This window comes from Molothrus ater, chromosome Z (genome assembly GCF_012460135.2).
Source record: "Molothrus ater isolate BHLD 08-10-18 breed brown headed cowbird chromosome Z, BPBGC_Mater_1.1, whole genome shotgun sequence".
In the NCBI taxonomy this organism is placed as follows: Eukaryota; Metazoa; Chordata; class Aves; order Passeriformes; family Icteridae; genus Molothrus; species Molothrus ater.
In genome coordinates, this window is record NC_050511.2 from 55,399,281 (window position 1) to 55,422,325 (window position 23,045).

A 23,045-nucleotide genomic window follows, 5' to 3' on the forward strand; every position below is an offset into this window, starting at 1 on the left:
GGCACTCACTGCTAATGGCTCCACAGATGTGTCAGATCCAAATGTATCAGGTTCAAAGAAAGTGCAGGCAAGTGTCAATGGCAGAGGGTTTGCTTCCTATGGATTTAATTGATCTTTTTGGATTTTGGAAAGTGTACAAGGACAGTAAGAGTTGTCTTTTTCTACTGTATGTGCAGTGTTCAAAATTAAGGAAAAACTACATCAATTACCCTCTGTATCAGATGTATGGGAAGCATGCAACAGCAACAAATTCCTGCCAGCACACCGAGACATTCCTTTGCCCTGAGAACCCTTACTTCCCAAAACGAGGTACAGGAGGCCACAAGGATTACTTGTTCTGGCTTCTCTGGCTCTGTCAGATGCTGTTGTTACTGGCAGGGAGGGAAGGGTGGGAGCTGCTCCTTGGGCCTACCAGCTTAATCAGGGCTCAGGATCCACAGCGCAGCTCTTTCTGATGCTCTGGCTCCTGCCTTGTCCACAGAAGCTCTGTGCCGTGCTGTGTGTCTGTCACCAAGGCTTTCAGCTGTCCCACTAATCGTGGTGTGATTCAGCGTCCCAGATGGGCCTGGCTGGCAGGCAGGCCTTAATCAAGACCCTAAATATTTTCCTTTGTGTTGAGAGAAAGAAGCGCTAAGCTGATGTTCTGGCTCTTATGTCAGACCTACTGAAGCACTGGCCTCAGGAAATGAAAGACAAGTCAGACCTTAATATTTTAAACATCCACTTTATCTGGTAAGTGTATATTTGATAATAAAAATTAAAAAGAAAAAACCAGACATTTTCAACTGTATCTGAGTTCATGCAAAATCAGAAGGCAAAAAAAAGCTAAGCATTTTTCTACCCTTTGTTCACTCCCCATTTCCAACGTTTGCTGTCCTGCTGATGAACATCCAGCATCCTGCTGATGTTAATGACTAGTAGGCCAAATTTTGAAGATTTCATCAGTGGTTGCAGTGTCACAATATAAATGGTGTGGCATTAAGTGAGCAGTACTATCCTTTTCCATCAAATATGATAGAGCTCATCCTGAAATGATTGACAAGCTCAGCTTGACACAATTCAGGCTGCAAATAGATTTGAATTTCGGGTCACTTCAGAAAGGTTTAGACAAACAAAGTTCCTCTACTTCTAAGAGAGATAATTCATGTTGCATGAAGTGCTTTTTATTTTTTGTGGAGGAGGATGCAGATGCTCTTTGCATCGATGAATGCCTTTGACATTCTCTTGGGAGGAAAAACTTGTGTCTTACAAGAACTATTTTGTTCATTATACAAAGTAGAAGACTTTAAAACAAAACAGTTCACAAGCCCATTTCTAGACTTCCCAGGTATTGGATTGCATGGTGACTGGAATACACTAAAGGAACTGTTAACGTCCCCAAAGGAAGGCAATGTGACTGAATCTGGAATTGGCAAGTCTTGGTGTATCTTCTCATAACTGAATTGCCATAAAAAAGGGTTGCTGTCAGCTTGCTCAGCCTGTCATATCTTTTCCTGTTTTATTATTTTTTAAAAGTACTCCAAAATGAAAGTACATTGTTTCTGACAAGTGTGAGTTTTCGCGTGCCCTGATTTGGTTTTAAGCATGAAACAGGCTCTGAAATATTAAATGCCCAGTATGAAGGTGTTTTTGTTTGCTGGTTTTACTGCAAGAAAACTCAATATATATTTGTCCTCTTTTTAGTTTTATTTATTTTAGGCGTATACAGGCTGTGATGATCAAGTCTTGACTATTATTTTGGACTAGAATTTTTTAATAAGCTATAGCAGCTTTAGAGGTATTTTGTGTCAGTACTTTTATACACAGAAGCTGCAGGACAGGTTTTACTGTCTTATGCAGTAAGCAGATTCTGTTCACAGAAAATGGCATTGCTTCTCAAGGAGAAGCCAGTAGCTGGGATAAAGGTAGCTGCCTATGTTTTGTAGCTTAATGAAGGTCATAGCAATAATGTAAATTCTCATCTAGCAGTATTGGAACTGCTTTCAAAGTTGAGGTGAAAAAACCCTTAATTTATTTCTGTGAATTATTTTTGATATCATTCTTATTGAAAGTTTTCAACATGCAGACATTAGTTGCAATTACAAAACCTTTTATTCATACACTGTAAATTAGGTGTTTAAAATGTGACACTTTAGTGTAGGTAAACAATACCACATATAGAGAAAAAGGATGTTGTGACTTCTGCTGTGGAGATGTTTGCTGGTGAGTTGGTATGGGAACACATGCAGAGGACTGCAGAACTGAGGTCTCAGTGGGCATAAATTCAAATCAGAAGGAACATTTGGTCGGGAGGACTGAACAGTGAAATCTGATACTTTCCACATGATGTTTGTATTTTTATTTTTGTTGATGCTGCTTTCTAGAAAAATGATGTTGATTAGTTTGCCTACTTCACCGAGGGAAGGGCCTAATGCCATTATCCTTTGGAACAAGTATGCTTTGGAGAAACATTCCAAGACAGTGTAAACACTGTATAAGCACAAAAAGAAAAGAAAAAGCATCTTTTCTTTTCCAAACCTTTGATGAAAGCAGTTCCTATATGCACTGGCAAATTAGGAATATAAAAAAACCCAATAAAAAGGATAAAATCAGAGCTCCATTTTAAAGGCTGGCATGAGTTATGTGGAGCACTTGTGCATTAGGAGAATGATGAGATAATCTTTCACCACCTCTTTTCTTGTTTTGCCTTTTAAGAATGTTCTTTTTGAAGCATCTTATTGTGCCACAAAACAATTTTTATACAGACCAGTACTTTACATTTACTTCACACATCAGTGACTCCTTTTTTTGTGTTTTCCTACAAAGCACTTAAGGGATTATAACTGCGCAGCATCACCAGTTTTATTCCTTTGCCATGAAGGAGAGAAAACTGATGTACATTAAATACATTAGGCAATAAAGAGAAGAAATGAAGAATGATCAAAGGAACTGAAAAACCTCTTGCACAAAAGGCCAGAGAATAATTAATGGAACTCATCATTTTCTAATAAAGAAAAAAGCATGAAATTTGTTTTGATTTGATTTGATTTGATTTGATTTGATTTGATTTGATGTGAAAAATATAGGTGAATTTATGCTGCTAAGATTTGAAATCATGGCTCAAAGGAATGAATTATTAACTTATTATTATCATCCACTTAGATAAAAAAAAATTACAGCAAGCCATCCATCAATCTAAATAAATTGTCTTTTAGAGGTCAGATAACTACAGCAATTTTTAAAAAGGTTGAAAAGATATGGTAAGAAATTTGGATCTACAGGAAAAAGCAGAATTTTCAAAACCACCCAGATTGTGGGTATTGTTTTGAAAATCTAGAGTTGCTTCACTTAAGCACTTATTGCTAACACATCATAATTTTTTTTTATGTGTGTTTAATGAGCCAAAACTGTTTTGCAACTCTGTGCCACAGAAGAAAATAATGGCTACTTCTCTGATAAAAAGACAGAAAATTCTACCATTCAGAGGATAATCAATTAATATTTAATTTAAAGAACTATGTCAGGTAAATGTCCCAGAATCTTTTGCCTGCACCAAAATCAATTGCAATTTTTTGGCTTTGGCTTCAGGGTCAGGATTTTAGCTTTAGGACCTTCTTGCTACAAAGACTTTGCCCAAATTTACACAAAGGCACAGCAGACAGATAAAATCCAAGGCCCTAAAGAAAGGAAAAGGTCATTTCAGTGGCACAAGAAAGCAGTTAGTCTTTAGTTTGTTATGCTTTGTGACTAACAACAGCAGCACTGTAAACTGAACTTCTGCAATCCCCTCATTGAAGGGCATGCCTGAGACAGAGAAACAACAGCCCTGGGAAAGCTAAGTAGCAGTATCCCACTTGGAAACTGAAGCACTCCATGGCTGTGCATGGCATACTAGTGATAGAGCTGAGATCAGACCCTCTGCAGTGCTCCAGACATCAGCAAATAGTCTTTTGCTGCTTGTCACAAGATTTTGTCCTCGTTTTTAAAGCAGAGTATCCTCTTCCAGCAACAGCATTTGGCTCGTGTTCCAACAGAGTAAAAATAAAATGGAGCTGGTATTGTAAAAATGAAACCACCAGGGAACGATAATCTTTTGGCTACTGATGCCTTTCAACTTGCCAGGTTTGCCCAGCCCTTTTTTTGATAAAATCCATCCCTATGGTGTTTCCTGGTACTCCAAATCAACTTTTAAACAATGACACATTTGCATTGCACCCAGAATTGTGAACTAATTTCACACTTTGTGAAAATCCAGTAAATTAGCTATAGAACAAACAGCCTTGGATATGCTGAAACAAAAAGTCTTCCATATGTATTTCGTCTCCTTAGATCACTTCTGAAGTAGTCTTTTGTTCTTCCTGTTCTTTGCCTAATTTTTTTCCACAGACACTCAGAGGCACACTACCATTCTATATTGGCTTGTTTGTGGAGATATAACTATAAATTCTGGAAGTTGGTTGTTCTTCTCTTTAAATATTTAGTAACTAATAAAAATAAATATTTTTTTAAAAATTATACAACTAAAAAATTTAAATATTTTTCAGGCCTGCGTTAGAGAACAGAAAATAATACTTGCATGAATTTCAAAGTATTTAGTGTTAATTTTTCCATATACCTGTCAGGCATTAATTACATTAGTGATGCACAGTACTTGCACTTTTTTTTATTGTTCCTAGAACAATTTATAGATACAGAGATTGGAATTCAGAGCTTGTGATATAAACAAAGATAAAAGACAAGTGTTTGGCAAAAGCTAACCCATCATTCAGCTTCTTAATATCCAGTCTTCCTCTCAGTTGATCCTTTGTAAAATATTTAACTGGTTATCACTTGTAAAACCCTGACATTGCCCCTTACATTTGTAGCTGTGATTTTCTTCAGGAATTCTTCTGATGAGTTGAGTTAGAAGTATTCCTCTCCACATTAGATGATAGGTTTTGTTTTCAAATGTTTTTTGTACTGATTAAGTCACATATAGTTAATTCTTCTGGAGGAAAAGGATGCATTTTATGAAATCACTTTCAGATTTTATAGCCCTTTCTTTTGTCTCCACCCCTCAGCCTGACCTAAAAGCTCTATTCCCATGCTGGGCCATCCCAAGAACACATGGAGGGTCACTGCTGGAGATTGTTCCTGACAGAGCCTGGTGAGGAAAGAAACCCAGCTGAAACTGAGGTACTGGTTGATGCAGCAGATCAAGGAGGGTGTTAGTTCTTCAGACACCTGGTGAGCAGGGGAAACATCATCTCCCTATGGGAGACCCTGGCACGGAGACAGAGGCCGGCCATTCTTGCCGTTGAAAACTGGAATGGATCTCAGAAGTAGAGTTGGTTAACATATCCACCTCCAGGAGCTGCAGCTGCTCCTCCTGGCATCCTGAGATACTGCAGAGGAAGGAAATACAGAGGGATTGTTGGGAATCACTGCTAACATACCAGCTAGCAGTTATTTCTTCAATGTAGATAATCATCCAGGATCTAGAATGGTCTTCTCCACAACCAGGTTCAGGGGTTCTCTTTGTACATGCTCAGCATTTTAAGAAATCTGAGTCTATATTCTTGGAAGCAGCATCTGTGGGGACCTTCACTGGCCCTACCCTGTTCTAATACACCACAGGAACCCCATCTTCCACTCCTCTCATCAGTAAGGAAATGGGGCAGAAATTAGAAAGGCTGTCTTTTAAATGCAGCTTTTGCCACTCTTTAAAATAATACTCAGCTTGGGATTTCCTGTAGGTATTTAGGTGTATTATATTACCAGGATAAAAATCTGTACTCTTCTGTACAATGCAAGCCTTTTCTCTTTGTCATTGCTGCAGAAAATGTGCTGTGTTTCTAGTAGCAACTGAGACCTTGTAGAAGCAAATATCTGGTGCATGTAAGAAACAACTGAAATTGGGTCATCTTTGATTCTACCCAGTTGCTAAAGGAGGAGGCACTTCTTTAAATGCAATTTTGTACTGGCTTGCATCAAGCTGCAGTATGTCACATCAGATATTTACAGTAGTTTATGTACTGAAAAAGGATGAGGTGAATTCAAGGTCAGGAGGATTCTGTAAATGCTATTCCTGCTGTTCTCTGTAATCCTACATGCACGTGTGGGGAATAGTCCCATTTCTTTTTACACTTGTGTGCACTCACACTGGACCCTACCTAGGTGGGTGCTGAGCACCTGCAGGCATTGGCAGATGCCTAACACCTTCCCCCAATCCATCACTTCTCCACAGTAATTAGATGAAACCTTATAACCATACCTTCCAGCCCAGCCACAGCTCTTACAATGATCCAGTCTAGATTTGACTTCTGTGGCTCATTGCTGATTTTGACCATTAATTTCTTCCTTGTTACAAAACACTTCATAAAGGCTGGAAAGTCTGCAGATCTAGTAAGTTAGATACTCAGGGAGAAAAAACACATGATATAACAATGCACCACCTGCACCGGAAAGACAGCCTGGTGGTTATAATTAATCAATATCCCAAAGGTGACCGTGGTCTTCTGCCTTTGACAAAATACATGGCTTTAGCCAAAGTCTGATCTCAATTACATGCATAGAAATCAAAAACAATTTCACTACATTCTCTGATATAAACAAGACCAAAGTTCAGGCTTCAGTTTCTTTCCTTTTTTTTTTCTCTCCAAAATATGATATTCCATCAAGTTTCTGATCCACAGAAATTTTGAGTCTGTGGCATATGCAGACATACACAATGAAATTCTACCCACCAGATTTGGCAACATGTAAAGTATATCTGCTGAAACTTAAAGCAGGATAATATAGACATAATCTGATATATAGACAATAAATTAAACAGGAGAGAGGGGAAAAAAAGAGATGAAACAGAAGGGCTTCAAGAAAATAAAATGCTAGAATCCAAAAGGCTCGCCTTTTCACCTTCATGACTAGTATGTCTTTTATTTTTGACACCCAGGTTTTTAAACGAATGTAGCTTGGGCAGCAAGAGACTTGAGCCCTCTTGACACTCCACTGATGAGCATGATGTGCACTTCCCCTTGGTAGGAAAAGTAACCTAAGGACCATTATAATCCTTCAATATATTTCAAAACTTGGGAATCCAAATCTCTTAGAGATGTTCATCCAGTCCTTTGTGACTGGTCACTGTGACTCTCCCACGTGTGCCAGGTCTGCAGCAGACTGTGCACACCTGGCAGGGCTGTCAGGGAGACCAGCAGGCAATGGAAATCACTTCTGTCACCATGTGCATTACTCAGTGAGGGGAGTGACACGGTGGTGGCAATTCTGGGCATGGGAAGCTGCCACTAAGCCAATGAGCTCCTCTATGCAGCCTGTGGGTGGTACACAGCAGGGAGGAGTGATGTGGGAAAGGGCTGGAAGCTGCTGACAGTTCCCATGTTCCACCCAGCAATTCCCAAATGTGCTCCTTCTCCCAGCCACCTCCCACATCTCTTTCCCCAGGTCGAAGCATGTCAGGCAAGATGCCTCCTCCCAGGCACGGGGCGCCATGTAATGTTCAATATCTGGGGAGAGGGGGTGCCAGTGCCCAGTGCTTAACAGGTCGCCTTGCCTCTGAGTTGTTTTCATCAAGCCCAGATGGTGATGGTGTGCCACAGTCCTGGTGCTTTTTTCCCACATGGGTCTGTGTCTGAAGGCTGTGCCCCAAGGCTAGGGAGTCACAGACCACAAGCAGCACTGTGACACAGTGCTGAGACTTGCTTGTCAGACTGTGGTCTCTTCTTATGGGAGTCTGTCAGACAGTCTGACTTGGAGAGGAAATGGTCTTCATCTCTCTCACTGACAGTGCTTCAGCTCCTGTCACAGCCAGCAGAAGCAACCTGCTGAGGTTCCTGTTGTTGCCTCTGGGAAAAAATCTTAACTTGAAAATCATGAGTCCTCTTGAGGTACAGCCTGGTTAGAAGGCAGACAGTGATCTCCCCTGAGCCCCAAGTGTGTGTGACCAGGACTGTGACAGGGCCTGAGAGAGCATATTTTGAAGGGTTTATGTCCTTATTTTTTCCTTTTAAAAATTTACTTATTTTATTATTTTTTGAAAACAAAAGAGCAAAAAAACCAAAAACATAATTAGAGCCCAAAGTGCAAATAATATACCAGAAAGCTAAGTTCCTAAATATTAAGAAAATACTGTGCAGCATGTCAGATGAGTGTGTTTATAGCATCCTCTGAATTGCTCTCATACAGCATAAGGATCCTGGCACAGGATGCTTTGAGAAGTTACTGAAGGATTCCTTCTTGAGCAGGGCCTCTGGGAGTCAGGAGGAATGCTGGGAGTGAACTGTCCTTCACACATTGCTGGTCTCTAGTGTGTGCATCTTTCACTCCAGACATGTAACAGAAGTGTGAGTAGCAGTTATTAGATCAATATTAATGAAGAATAAAAGACCTGAGATTGAGCAGGTTGCTCAACAGATTTCTCAAGCAACAGTACTGCTATGAGCAAAAGCAACCAGTTCTGTTCTCCATAATCCCTGCTTGGGAATGCATTTGCAAAGACTTGTTTCTCATCAGCATTACAGAAAATGACAAAGGTTTTAGATAGTCATATTGGTCTATCTGCATCTGACTTCTTCTAGAACTGGTTTGCAATATTAAATATTAATTTTAGCTTCTACATTGTCTGCTACAGTTCAGAAGATCAGGCTTCCAGCAAGCTTCAAGTTCCTAGCAAACTATTGAGTCAGCTTAAGAGTGAACCATTTCTTGGAGGTTAGAGTGGGCAGAGGAAAACAGGGCTGAGCTGTAATGTTGCACTCCAGCAGTTTCATCAGCTGTAGAGTGGTGGTAATGAGCCTTGCCCGGCAAAGGCTCTAAGCCTGAACTAATGGCTGGTTTTAAGGCACTTAGAGAGGCCTGAAGAGAAGGTGCAGTGCTAGTGCAAAGTATTACTTTTCTTAAAGGCTGTCAGATGCCTTAGCAATCTGTGTGGAGTTCCTAGTGGCTCTCCAGCACTCTTGGTTCTTAGCTTCACCCTGGGGAACTCTCCAGTTACATCAGTCCCCAGAAGCCTGGAAGAGAACTGGATGTCCACTAAAACTCATTTTCTCAATATATTTCTCTATGCTTACACAGATAATCAGCACACTTCAAGAGAGTAGTTTATGGCTATAAACATCTTTCAATATATCATTTGTGCCCTTCACATGCCTTTGCACATAAAGTCTGTGTTTGAGTCTTTTTAGAAGTAAAACATTCTAGTCCAATCTCAAGTAATTTCACTCCTCTTTAAACAGTACATTTATGTACAAGAAGAGCTGGAAATCAGTGTTAGCCACCAGGAGACATGATCTTGAAGTCATACTGCAGAAGGAGGTCATGGTTTTGAAGGAAGCTGATTAATTGCAGATAGAGCAAACCTTTTGAAACCTTAACCATATGAGAATACGTACTTCATGTTGACTCATATGTAAAACCTGCTTAGAACAGCACTTTAGGAGAAATTTCTGGTCAGAGCTCATTCTTTCAACATACAGAAATAAAATATCCGAGGTGTGTTTCTAGATGTAATCTGGTCACAGTTACATGACACTGTTCAATCTGAGACGAATGGAACAGTACTTGGTAAATTCCAAAGACACAAGAAGGATCCAGAAATGGAAAGAATGCCAGACGCTCACACGTGGAATTTGCATTATTTCAGTGAATAGAATCACCTTCAGTGTTGAAGCTTGTTTTCCATGCAAGTCAGACCTATGAAAGACTAAATCATAATGCTATTGGATTACAAGTGTTCAACGATTTCAAATTAGCTGAAGTGCTTATATTGCCACCTGCTGGGCTTCGTTGCTTCACAAGCACACAAGCAAGCGCACTGTTTCTCAAGTGTGTCTTGCAGATGTGAGGTTGCCAATAATTTAAAGTTGAATGAACAAAGAGCGTCACAGAAAAAAAAATTTAAAAAAACCTATCAGTGTTAATGTGCTTACAGTTCCAACAGACTACTTCTCACTAATCCCCAAACCCCTTGTCAGAAAACTAACTATACAAGCTGGTTTTTGTTGAAATACAAGTAAATCCATTTTTAAGGTCCATGTTTGGTCACTCCTACCACATGTGAAAGTACCTGTTTACAAGACAGGACAAAAATATATTTGAGATATTGAATAGGGGGGCTGTTTTGCTACAATGTGGCATCTACTACAAAGACAGGGCAACAATAAGTATTTGAACCTTTTTAAATAGAATAATTTACATCTCTTCTATGCTGACTGTTTTAGTCACTTCTGTTGTTGTACAGATACTGTAGAGGGCCGTGTCTGCTACTGTGAGACTGTATCAGTTCCCAGCTGTAGTCAGCTGTGTCAGTGCAGCCATCCTGTTTTATGTCCTGTTTTATGCAATGCAGTTCATCTACAAGATGATGCAGCATCCTTGGTGTAGATGTGAGTGATAGCCCAAGCTGGTAACAAGTTTGCAGCAAGCAAAGTGCTTCATGAACACCTTTTCTCTCTGTAGATTTAGAAAAGTCATGAGAATGGGAACTAGTAGAAAATTGCTGCATATGAGACTTTGCAATTAAAGTGTCATACATTCTGTGAAAATCGTATTCTTTCTTCCACAAAAACAGATCTTGGGAAACAACGGAAATTGAATCTAAGACCACAAAATATTTGGGGGATTTTTGAATCTAAAAATTTTTCGGATTAAATCAAAAATGAGGTGGAAAAAATACTTTTAAAAATTCAAAATCAAACTTAAGGTTGTGGTTTGGCCCTTTACTTTTACTCCTAAACAGATTTTGGTCCCTTGACCACTATGCTATTGAACAAGGACAAACAACTCCCTAAAACAAGCAAAAGACTCAACCCTAAAAATGCTTGATTTTCACCTGCATGTTAGCTTTATTCTTTCTACTTCCAGGTCAGAGGATTTATGGCTGTTTAATCAAGTTTTTCTTGGAAAACATGAAATTGAAAAACATGCTTCACACGTATGTTTGGCATTCATCAAAGGATTCTAACCCTCTATTTCTCTTAGACTTTGAGTGAGACACTCTGAGAAATACAACATGAGTGGAAATAGCTGGGGTTTTTCTTAGGCAGTTCAGCCACATGCAGCTCAGAGCAAGGGACATCACACATGCTGCAAAATCTGTCTGCAAATAGAATGTGTTAGCCTATTTGGATCATCATGGATAGAATGTTATCAAGGTCAGAACCTGGCGAGTTGAACTAAGCTGGATGTTTAAATGCAGTGCTGCAGACTGTAGCATGGCAGCATGGTTGGACAGCTTCAGTTGCAGCTTGTCCTCTCAGAAAGGCAAAAACCTCCTCACTGACCAAAGCAGAACAGATCAGAAACATCTGTATTACCACAACGTGGAAAAGCACTGGGTATGTACTGTAACTCTGCTCTCAACAGTTGGTATCCTTTTCCTGCTCTTTATTCATGACAAACATCTTGCTTGCATTGGAAACTGCCACTCCCAATACCAGCTATGCTGGGTTTTCATAACCGTTTTCACTTATGAGAGGAGTGATACTTTGACATATCTTCATGTTGATTTTATCCATAAAAAATATCTCTACGTGGTTCTGCAAGGGCTGGTTCATTTTACTAGGATGATACTGCAGCTTTTGGATGACAAAAGAATAGCTACTTCATGAGGCTGTTTGAAACTAATTACCTATATCAGAGTAATTTTAATGTATAGAATTTTATTACATGATTTTATATGAATGAATGAAAACACATGATGAAAATAAATTTGAAAAGAGAATACAAAAGTCATAAATGAACCAATTAAGTCGCAAGCAAAACAACCATCTACAAAGAGAGGTGTTGTAAACAGGTTTTTGGCATGAAAAAAATGCAGACTCAAACTGTGGATAATAGAGACAGATGGAGGCTATAAACTGGATTAAGGACACTCTCAAGAAACAGAAAAAAAAACAGAAAAAGGGCTGTGTTTTATTAAACTTTGACTTCAAATGACTGTGTTTATCTTTCCATTTATTTCAGGCTGGATTGCTGGAACTGTAAGGGTCAGAGTTGTCCTCCCTGATCTTTCCTTTCTGGTGTGCTGTGAAACTCCTGGGCTTGCCTAGAACACGCTGACATTTAGTGTGCCCCCTAGACTAGGAAGTTAGTCTGTAGTCACTGAATAAGGACCTTGGGACTTGGTTACCAGCTCCCCTTCTCCATAGACAAGTTTTCCCTTAGAATAGCAGACTACTAATATTTGAGAGGATCACATTCAGGGAAAAATCAAACTATAGATCTAATTAGACTACAGAAATTTTTGCTTAGTCCTAATAAAAAACCCTCAATACATTCATAGCACCTACATATAATTGCTGGAACTCTACTGGATAGAAGCTCTCTTCAGTCTTAGAAATACTAGGCTGCCTGACATTGTACTTGTCCTGTACTCAACATCAAGCCCACAGACCTTCTTCAGATCCTTCCTAATATGTGACAATCTTCTGTACAAGCCAACAGCTCATTCCAGCTTCCAAATACTAGTACAGTTCTCTAGTTAAACAGAGCTAGATCTCTCGAGGTATGTAGGCACCTAACTCCTTTGACCACAGATGCTCAGAAGGAGAAAGACCTCTTACCTCCACTGAAAATAAACTGCCTGTCCAGACCACTTCATACCACAGCCACATTTCTGACAACTCTCTATTCTCTCTGGCATTCAGGTCAGCTTCACAGACCAAACTGAATGGGAAACACTAGAGAACCTGCTGATATTTTCCACAGACTTTTTCAAAAATGCCAAGACAAGACAACATGAGTGTCCCCCTTTGTATTTCCAGAAGTCTAAATTTTGCTAAAGGTAATACTCTGGAAGTTGTACCGGGTATTTTTAGTGTGACACCAATGAGTATTCTAGTATCTAGTCTGCTATGTTATCTACATGAGATGAAGTTTGTAAAGCACTCTTGGGATCCTGGGCATGTCAAGGTTAAGTATGCAGAAGTGGAATTCTGTGAGTGCTCACTTCTCCCCTTGTACTTGGTTTATGAAAATTCAGAGCTGAAATATGGCATGTAAGATAGATCAAACAGCCTGTCTTGTCTTTGAGAAGCTGAACAGACTGAGCCTCTTTATTCTCGTAGCCACAACTGTGTTTTTCAAGATGCATACCCCTTCTACATCTTATCTTTTGCATGATAAAATGTAAATATTTCTTATTAAGGGATTAAAAACCCTCCATGTGGCTCTGCTGTATTGTTTGAATGTATCCAGAATATGGCCTTGTAACATGGAGTGTAGCATGTGATCCATGTTTCTGACTCTGGCTTCTTCCACGCTTCACACATTTTGCAGCCTCATGGCAATACACTGAGAAGTTTAACTGTTCTCCAAGAGGTATTTAGAGAAGATACGTCTGTCTGAATGCATCAAATAAGCCTAAATGGTAGACCAGGGGACACAGGGAGGAAAACAACTACAGGGAATGCTATGGTGGCTAACAAACCAGCATTTGTTACAATGAGGGAGTAGACTGGAGAAAGAGGTCTTGGAAATCTGCTTTTATCAGAAGCTGTATCTGGCAGAGCCCTTATTTTACATCTTTCCAGCCTTTAAACCTGGTATAAATAGACAGTAAGTATGACTTGTTTTGAATTGGATGTATTACAACAATAAAGTGTGAAACTAACCCGAAACAGCCAGTTTCCTAACTATTGAGATTTCCAAGTCCTATGAGCTAACTTAGGTAAATCTTTTTCCCTTTGAGGTGCCAGAGAAAGCAAGGAAGGCAGAGCACCTAATTGTTTTGAAATCAAACTCCTCTTTCTGACAAGACTGGCAGTTTATCTTCCATTTGAGACTGTATCCTATAAATTTTTTGTCCAGATATCTCTTACTGCTGCTCTAAATATCTCTTTATCACAATCTGACTTGGCAGCCTGATTCAGCTTCAAATACAGGTACAAATCCTAACCCAATTCAAACACTTTTACCTTAAAAAGCCTTGTTATTTACATGTTTCACAGGTGAGGGCCCACATTCTTGTAGAGATGGCACTATTTTTAAAATATATGCATCTTTCTGTTTCTTCTTTTAGTTTGCTAACTCTGAATTCTTGAATACATACCCTAGACATACCACATCATAGCAACAGGCTATAAACAGGTCCCCAGGCAGTCCATGTGTTCGGGCCTGGAGCATGAAAACACTAGAAAGCTGATGAAGGATGGTGTTGGGACAGGTTCTTGCTTGAAAATCTGAATGCTGGTTTATTGAAAAACAGGATATAGGGCAGAGCAATGCAGTAAAACAAGACCAATGGGGATTCAGGGAAGGGACAACATTTTAAAGGATATACATAAACAGTAATGGGGACTGAACAGGGGTGATCAGAGCCAACAGGGCAATGGGACAACAGAACTCAGAGGGAATTAACATATGAACACAAAGGCCTGTGGAAAAGAGGCTTCTGTCACCCTAACATTGGGATGTATTACTTATTGCAACCTTTCAAAGGCTGAGGGTCTGATTTTAGTAACTGGCCCTTGGGCCTCCATGACTCTCCCTTTTTGTTTTACTAAAAAAGCCGCTCTCACAGACCTGCACAAAGAGCAAACAAAACAGGAAAACATAACTAACACAGTGACAATAAGAATTGTAACCCACAAGACAGTTTCAACTAGCAACAAGAGCCAACCTGTGAGCCCCCAACCACCAGGGAGTCCATCAATCCAGTCTCCGCCACTTTCTGCTTGCATCTTCTTTATTTCATCTTGTAGAGACTGGATGCTCTGATTAATAGACTCGTTGTGTGAGAATAGATTTAAACAACACATGCCCTCAAATTCCTGACAGCTCTGCCTTGAGATGAGCAGCAGGTAGTCAACAGCTGCTCTGTTCTGCAAGGTACCATACCAGACGGTCTCAGCATCTTCAAGCAGGCTGCTTAATGCGATGGAAGTAGCATTGGACTGCTTGCTAAGCCAACACCCTAAAGCATTTAACTCTCCAAGAGCTTCGGCAGCAGCCACACAAGGTAACAAAAGGGAGTCTGTGACTCTCTTACCTTTGCTCCAATTCATAATTTGGCTATCACAATTTTCGTCAAATTCATTAAGCAATCTCCTTTTGGGGGCCAACTGACTCTTCCAGTCTTGAATCAGGGCAATGTCGGGGTCAGGAGAGTGAGCTGCCCAAGACTACAGGGACCCCCCTGGAGGCAGGATGGAATCCTGGGCCATGCTCAGTCCCCACAGACAAGAAACACACCCTTAGGTAACCTTTTGGGATGCAGGCTGGACCAGCAGGTAATGGGAAATATGTAATTACACAAATTCTTTTTCCTTTTATAAAGTGAATGATGGGGAGTGACATTTTGTCTAACAATCACACTTTTTTCATCAGGCCTAACCATTCTGCTGTCCCATTCTCCCCATATGAGCTTATAATAAAACTTAACAAAGTAATTCATTTTTGAGGATCCCTATAGATCTAATTCTTGGGGTTCCTCTGGTGCATGCTCAAGTCCCTCAGTCCAGGTGTCCCAGGTATCCACTGAGCTAGGCTTCTTGTGGGTGTTGTTGGGGGAGCTACCTTGCCTTCTATGGAGGGCATCCACCGTTACCGGCCATTCATCCATAGGTAGCCCTACGAGGCATGTAGAAAGGGGATTGTAAGGGCTTTCCATGGACAGACACATGCTATCTTCTTTCAGTGTCCTGGCGAGGGTGACCCAAACATTGTGGTCGGCTGGTGGGATCACCCAGCTAAGAGCATATGGCACAGTGAGGAGCATCCAGAATCCTTTTCTGGCGGCTATATGCAGAGGTCTCCTGGTCATAGTGGTCCTGACTTCTGGGGACACGGGTTAGCCTGCAAACAAAAGCAACAGCAGTTGAAATGTCAGGATTGGTAGTGGGGATAAACTTGCTGAAAATGACTACTTTGTTTCCATGCCTTGTCACTGATGGGCACAATAGATACAGTTTATCAAACTGGTTTATGGTTTCCTTGGGAAAATCTAGGGGAAAGTTCCTGTATATCTGGGATTAAGTCCTGATGTGCAACTGCAAAGCTGTCCAGGGGATTTTCTTCCCTTGCTCAATGTCTGCAAAGCCGAGGCTGGGGATCATCCCATCAGGTGTTTGGATTAGAGCAGTTTTTGCAGCACTTTTGATGAACTCCAAGACAGCCTGGGGAAGGTCAATGGCCTGATCTTCAGGCTTGGAGTAGTCCCCCTTCCCCAGCTAAGTGCTCTAAGGTAAGGCATGCCCACCCCTCCTCATTTGCATAGTCTTCTATGATTTTTCAAAGTTGCCTTTTCCATACTCCCTCCCATAATATATATTCAGTGGGAGAAAGTAGGACAGGCACTGTATGTTTTAAATCATGTGGCACTAAAACATGCATTGTCAAAGTTACAGACAAAACGTTGTTAAAATAAGGTGACCATCTCTAAAATCCTTGGCTGTTTTGCAATGTTCTTTCATCTCTCCATAGGATAAACACTCCCACTTGGGATTAGCTCCCCTCTGGTACTGCACTGGGGCTGCTTGAATTTTAGCAGCCATTGTCCAGTCCTGTTCCTTGACTGTTTGCCTCTGCCCTTTCTGCCAATGGTCATCACACTCACCCTCATAACTGGACGAGCCTTCACCCTCCTCCTCCTCTGAGGAGGATGGATATGGCTTGGCAGAGGGGTGTGATGGCCAGCTGACCGGCACGGCCTGGTGGTGTGGGCTGTCGGTAGCCAGGATGGCTGCCTTCCAGTCAGCATCATTTCCAGGTCTGGAAACCTGGTGACCAGAAGAGGCTGGGTCAGGGGTATGAAGGGAAGTGGGGCCCTCAATGGGAAGGGGTTTTTCCCCAAAAGGGGAGGCTCCTGATGCAGGGGCAATGCCCAACACAGGAGTGTCACAGGTCATGGGAGAGGAACTCATGGAGGGCTGGGAAACGGGGAGGGCAGTGGGAGACAGTCACTCAAGATGTTTCTTCCCCCTACAGGGCCACTGCCTTTTTGTGAAGGGTGGTAAGAAAGAAAAGGAATAAAGGATGCTGGAGCATGGATTAGGGTAGGACCCAAAACATCCAGGCTAATACTGTCTTGGGTAGGAGACAGAAAGGGAGAGGAGACAGCAGAAGGCAGGTGGCTCATCTGCAACCATAGGGAGTTTCCATCTCCTGTCCTACTCTCCAGGACAGAGAGATTAGGAACACGGAGGGAGGAACACAGCAACTGGGTAGCAGGGGTCAAATATAAACTTTGAACTGCATCATAAATTAAATGAAAAAGAGTGCAGAACATAGCAACTTTTAACTTTTCCTCTGTTTGCAGAATATAAAGTTTTGCCCCAACAGAGTCCCAAAAACCCAATGAATTAACAGAGTCTTTAGAAATGACGGGAACATTCTTAAACAACCAACAAATGAATTGTTTCAGATCTCTCTTTGTAAATTATTTCTGCCTAAGAATTAAAAACTTCCCTAACCTGCATATATATACATCCTTTTCAGCCACACTAAGCACATTCCCCATGGCTGTTACCCCTCACCCACATGACCTCTAATGGAAAAGCACCCAGATTCTGGGCAGGCTCCCTGCTGCCCACCCTCCTGTGTGTCTGGGCAGAGGTCAGGCACACCATGTCCTGCGGGGGCTCACCAACAGAGCCGGTCCCCCTGCTGCACCAAGGGTGCTGCCTCTCCTGGCAGCCTCGCCCAAAAACACTCAGGCTTAGTGTCAGGGTCAGGCTAACCTGAACGTGTCTTCTTCCCAATGACAGCTGTCCAGCAGATGATCGCCTGCTGCTTTCAGGGACTTCACTGAGAAAGTCCCTGTCCGGGAGGCAGACATAGCAACAATAGCAACACGCTAAAACAGGTCCCCAGGCCGGCCACGTGTGTGGGCCTGGAGCACAAGACCACCAGAAGGCTGACAAAGGATGTGTTGGGACAGGTTCTTGCTTGAAAATCCAAAAAACCAGGATACAGCTTCAAATACACTCCAAGAACAAGAATCAGGATGGCTTCAGGGTCCAGGACAATATCTGAGGTGAGGAGGCAGTGCAGAGGGTTAGGGCCCAATGGGAGCAGGGCAAAATGGTGCAAAGGCGGGCTTAGGGACAGCGAGAGCCATTGGGATTGACAGGGCCGAGCAATGCAGTAAAACAGGACCAATGGGGATTCAGGGAAGGGACAACATTCTAGAGGATATACATAAACAGAAATGGGGGCTGAACTGGGGTGGTCAAAGCCAATGGGCAATGGGACAACAGAACTCAGAGGGAATTAACACATGAACACAAAGGCCTGTGGGAAAGAGGCTTCTCTTGCCTTAATATTGGGATGTATTACTTATTGCAACCTTTCCAAGGCTGAGGGATGATTTTATTAAATGGTCCTTGGGCCTCCAAAACTAGTTACTTGCAATATTTTTCTTAGACTTCTACAAACTGTCCTGAAAAATATATGTTAATTATTATATTTCATGATCATCTGGAAAAATCTTAGAGTCCAGTGTTCTACAAGCTATACTGTAATACAAGGTTGGCCTAAATTTATTCATATTATACCTATACATAACTTTTTATTATTTTATTTGTAAAAATCTTGCCACAGACATAGACATTCTACTGAAAATCTCAGTAAACTGCTTGAAAATCCTGGGTTTCTTCCTTCTGAGTTTGACTAGCAACAAATTCCTGCTTGGAAATTTTTCAAGACTGGAAAGAAGTCTCTTTAGTCTGGATATGTACAGGCTATCAGGGAGGCACTTTATGGGTTTTTTTGAGAAGTTAAACAGCCTGGCCTCCTGGAGTCTCTCTTGTCAGGTACAATTTCCTGCTCCTCTGTCAACTCTTTCTTCTCAACTCTGTGAAGATTATAAAATTTTTTCTTCAAGTGAAAATGATGGAAGTTTTTTTAAGAAATATATATTTAAGAGGAGTACCTCATTCTTGTGTGCTCCAGAGTCATCAATACTGTGTATGTCAGTTATGTTATTGACCAAGGAATAAACAGTAACAGCATGCAAGAATTTAGACAGTCCCTCAGGTGACTTTTTGGAGGGTTTTCCAGGTTTGCAGGTTTCGTTTTTTGGTGGACTTCACACCCCTGTTGAATCCTGCTTTTGCACAATCCTACCATGTTGCTAGGGGTGGCATGTCTCCACATACAGCAAACTCATTTGTACCCACTGTGGTTAACACAGTTCAGAAATACAGAATTCAGAAGCCTTATCCCCACTGACAGCGAAGCAAAACTAGGCACAGGACCCTCAAAGAAAATATTAATTCAGACAGAAGATTAATTCAGACCTAGAATTCCTTCTTCATGGACCAGCTCTGTGCACTGGGTAATAAACACAAAATTCTCAACTATGAGAATTTGTTATTGTTAAGCAAACAGACTTTGAAAGCTTGTGTGCTATCATAAAAAATTGTACTATTTAATTGGATTAAGACATACACATGTCTTAATCTTAACATCTGATCATCCTCTACTCATACAGTACAGTATATACATACATACAGTTCAATAAATGTAGGATTTGTTTCAGTGAGCACAGGATCAAAAATCCTGTTTACAAATCCTGGACTAAAGCTTAAGCATTCAAATTGTCAGTACTGAAAACATCATTTCTACATGGTGCTATATGCTTTCTAGGTCTGTGGCCTGCAAACAGAATTCACAGATCCATAAAAGTGCTCACTATCTTCAATTAGAAACTGACATTACATTTACAAATGTTTTTATTCCTCAAGTTGTGGTCCATTCTCTCCCAGTAGCCTTTAAGAAAAAAGGTCCATGAAACTGTCTTGTTCAAGCCTATCAGGCATTTTTAACTACTGCCCTTAAAGATGCAGGGCCTTTTGAAGTTTGTATGGTAACTGTGGCATTCCCAGCTCAAGAGATTATAACCCTTTATATATAATACTTAACTACAGTTATGGATTCATTAATGCCCAATTTTTCAAGTCTGCAGTTAAATGCTTCTAGCTTGACTATGATCTTCTGACTTGCTTTTATAAAATGCCTCTTTTTTTAATTTGAAATTGGTACGTTCAAATGGCTGAACTAAAATGTAAGTCATGGCTTTTATTTATGATCAGAAAGTGCATGCTCATTTGTTTAATGTGATTAAATTTTGCTTGTCAATCCATGTCCTGACTTTCTGAATATTTTGTCCAGCAATATTTTTAGCTGCTCTCAGCACAATTGTGGGAAACCAAATGAAATGTCACTGGTTTTGAAGTATCAGAAGATATTTTTCAGCTCTTTAAATGTGCTGTGGCAGTAGGAAACATGGGATTCAACTGGAAATAACATTGAGCCAACAGTGGATGAGATAAGGTTAAATGACAAATCACTAAAGTACAGAAACAAAGGAAGGAAAGTAGCTCAATTTCTCATTTCCTTTTCTTCTTCTGCAAAATAAGTCAAAATTATACATGCCAAGCAATAATTGTAATGCTCATAAGATCTCATTTTAGCTCTGCTGAGAGCAAGCCATGAAGGCACTCTCAGTGCTTCTTACAGTAAACAAAGCTTGCTTTGACCTCACTGTCATCGTCAGCAAACACACCAGCACTGGTGAGCTCAGCAGAAAAGCTTGTGACAGAGTAACCTTGGGATATGAGTGACATCTGAAATGGAACAATATGCACTCCTATGTCAATGATTTTTATATTTCTACATATTTTGGAAATCATTGTTCCCATGAAGTTGTGGAGGGAAGGGAATGCTACAACCCTTGAGATCTTTCCAAGGGCTGTTGGCTCCAGCTGAGCTTCTGCATGCTCTGGTCTCACCATCAGCCCTCACAGCCCAATGCTGACTTTACTCTCTGAGTGGTAAGGCTCACCATTTCTCAAATCCCATATTGAATTCAGAACTCAGCAGCAATCACCACCTAGCGGAGACAGCTCTTAATTTGACAGATCCTCATTTCCTTTTTTAAAAGATGATGTGGAAAACATACTCAAGGCTTATGGCTTCAGGAGTTCCCCTACAGTAGTATTTCTGGATAGGACACAACATACACTTAATATTGGTACTTTTTTATTGTTCATAAACATTCAGCTCATCAGACAGATTTTACTGCTTTTTGAGAAAAAATTCCAGAAACCAAAACATATCCAAGTGTAGAGCTGACAATGAAACACAGAAAACATGTTCTGGATGAAATCTCTGACAGATTTAGAACCATCAAGACACTAAGTCCAACTTTCAGAATTACACGGGGACTCCAAAATATGAATTCCACTAAGAGGCAGAGCTGAATTTTTAATGCCAAACATTGCAGAGACTCTGCAAAGGCTTACTTTCTTTAAAATATGTTTTTGCTCTGGAAGTGGATGTAGATGAATCTCGGCGACCCAATGAGGCAGATGTAACCAAAAAATGCTTATTGTGTCTAAGAAAAGAGATCATTCCAAGAAGAGCAAGAGGGGACATAAAGGTGAGATTGTATGATATCCATAATCCTCCAGTTACCAAACCACTTGTCAGTGGGCCAGCACTTGGTGTGACCTCAGGAGCTCGCAGTATATGTTGCCAGCCAGCAGCTCCTAGGAGCCAGTCTAGCAATCACAAACTAGTGCCCCCATTCTTCTGTCCTCAGGCCACATGCCTTCTCACAGCCAAAAGAAGGAGGGGTGGCACTGGTCCAGCTCCGACAGCACCTCTTCTTATGCTGGAGACACTAAGAACAGATCTGCAGGGTTTACACAGCTTTGTTCTGTAGAACAGAAACTGAACCTTTGACTCCTGAAGATATCTATCTTCAGACTATACAATCCTCATTCCAAAGATGAAAGGGCTGCTGAGGTACCATTGATTGTTTTGGAAATTATTTTCACCAAAGAATGCTGGTACTTCTCCAGTCTGAATTAACAGCCCGCCAGGGCTGGAGTCAGGAGCATTTCTCTAATAACAGAACAAAGATATTGCTTCTTGTTTCACTTACTCCACAAATCACACAGCTTGATCGCTTGGAAAAGTTGTTGGTACCCATATTTCATTTTAGTGTGTATAAAAGCACTCACTTCCTCTGATTCGTAAGTCCAATACTAAGTGTGAATGCTCTGAGAAAAGTCATATCAATCACATAATACATAACAGACAACTCTAGGCCTTAAGCCCATACATGATGTACAGTTTCCTTCATGATATCAGGAAGCCTACATTGCTAGTTCACAACCTGTACTGGATTTTGTCATACCTTTTGAATAACCTCACCACTTAATAAAAGGCTTCAGAGTAAGTAAAATAATTATTGCTCTCTGCTGTACCTTGTAAAAGGGAGTATTGCGTCCTTCATGTGTTTAGCCTATTCCTATACTGATGTGTTTTGGCACTCATTCCTCTACATAAGGTAACAGCATTCTTCAAAACAGCACCTTCAAACACCTTCCCCATGGCTTTCTTGTATAATACCCATTCTTCCAGCCAGCACTGGCTCTGTTATGGCCACAATTGGTACAGAGGGCAGGGTGGTATTTTATGCCAGCCATCTGGCACATCATGATCATTTTGTCTTGACATTAAAATGTTTTCTTTTACAAAGTTCATGACCAAGATGTGCTTCCCTGACTTACAAATTTTTTGGCATGATGAGTTTACTGAGCTGAGGACAAATCACATGGTCAGCATCATTCTTAAACAAAATGAGGGCACTTCTGGGTGTTTTTTTAAAAACAGCCTGTGTCCGCTTCTACCACACGAATGGATCCCTTTACATGAGAAGGTTTCACTTGTAGCAGTCAAGAGATTCATGAGATACAGTTACACATGAATGTGAACACTGGAGTGCTCCAAACAAAAAACCCCAAAAACTGGAAAACCCAAACAAAAATGAACAAACTTAAAGGAGCTACATGGTTTCTCTGGTTAGTCAAATTCGGCTAAAGGTCTTTACACCAACCAGAGAGTCTTTGAAAGAGGAGAAGCAAAATTTTGTTTTCAATGAAGTAATTTTCTCTATTTGACTTTACGCTTTGATTTTTACTCTGGAGACTTTTGGAGCACATGATATCGTTACACAATAAAGTTTTGGTGACCATGTCTCTCCGGATGAATTTTATTTTTCTCATGGTTTGTCTGAAAGGCATGGACACACACACCACACACACACACACACTTTATTTAGCTTA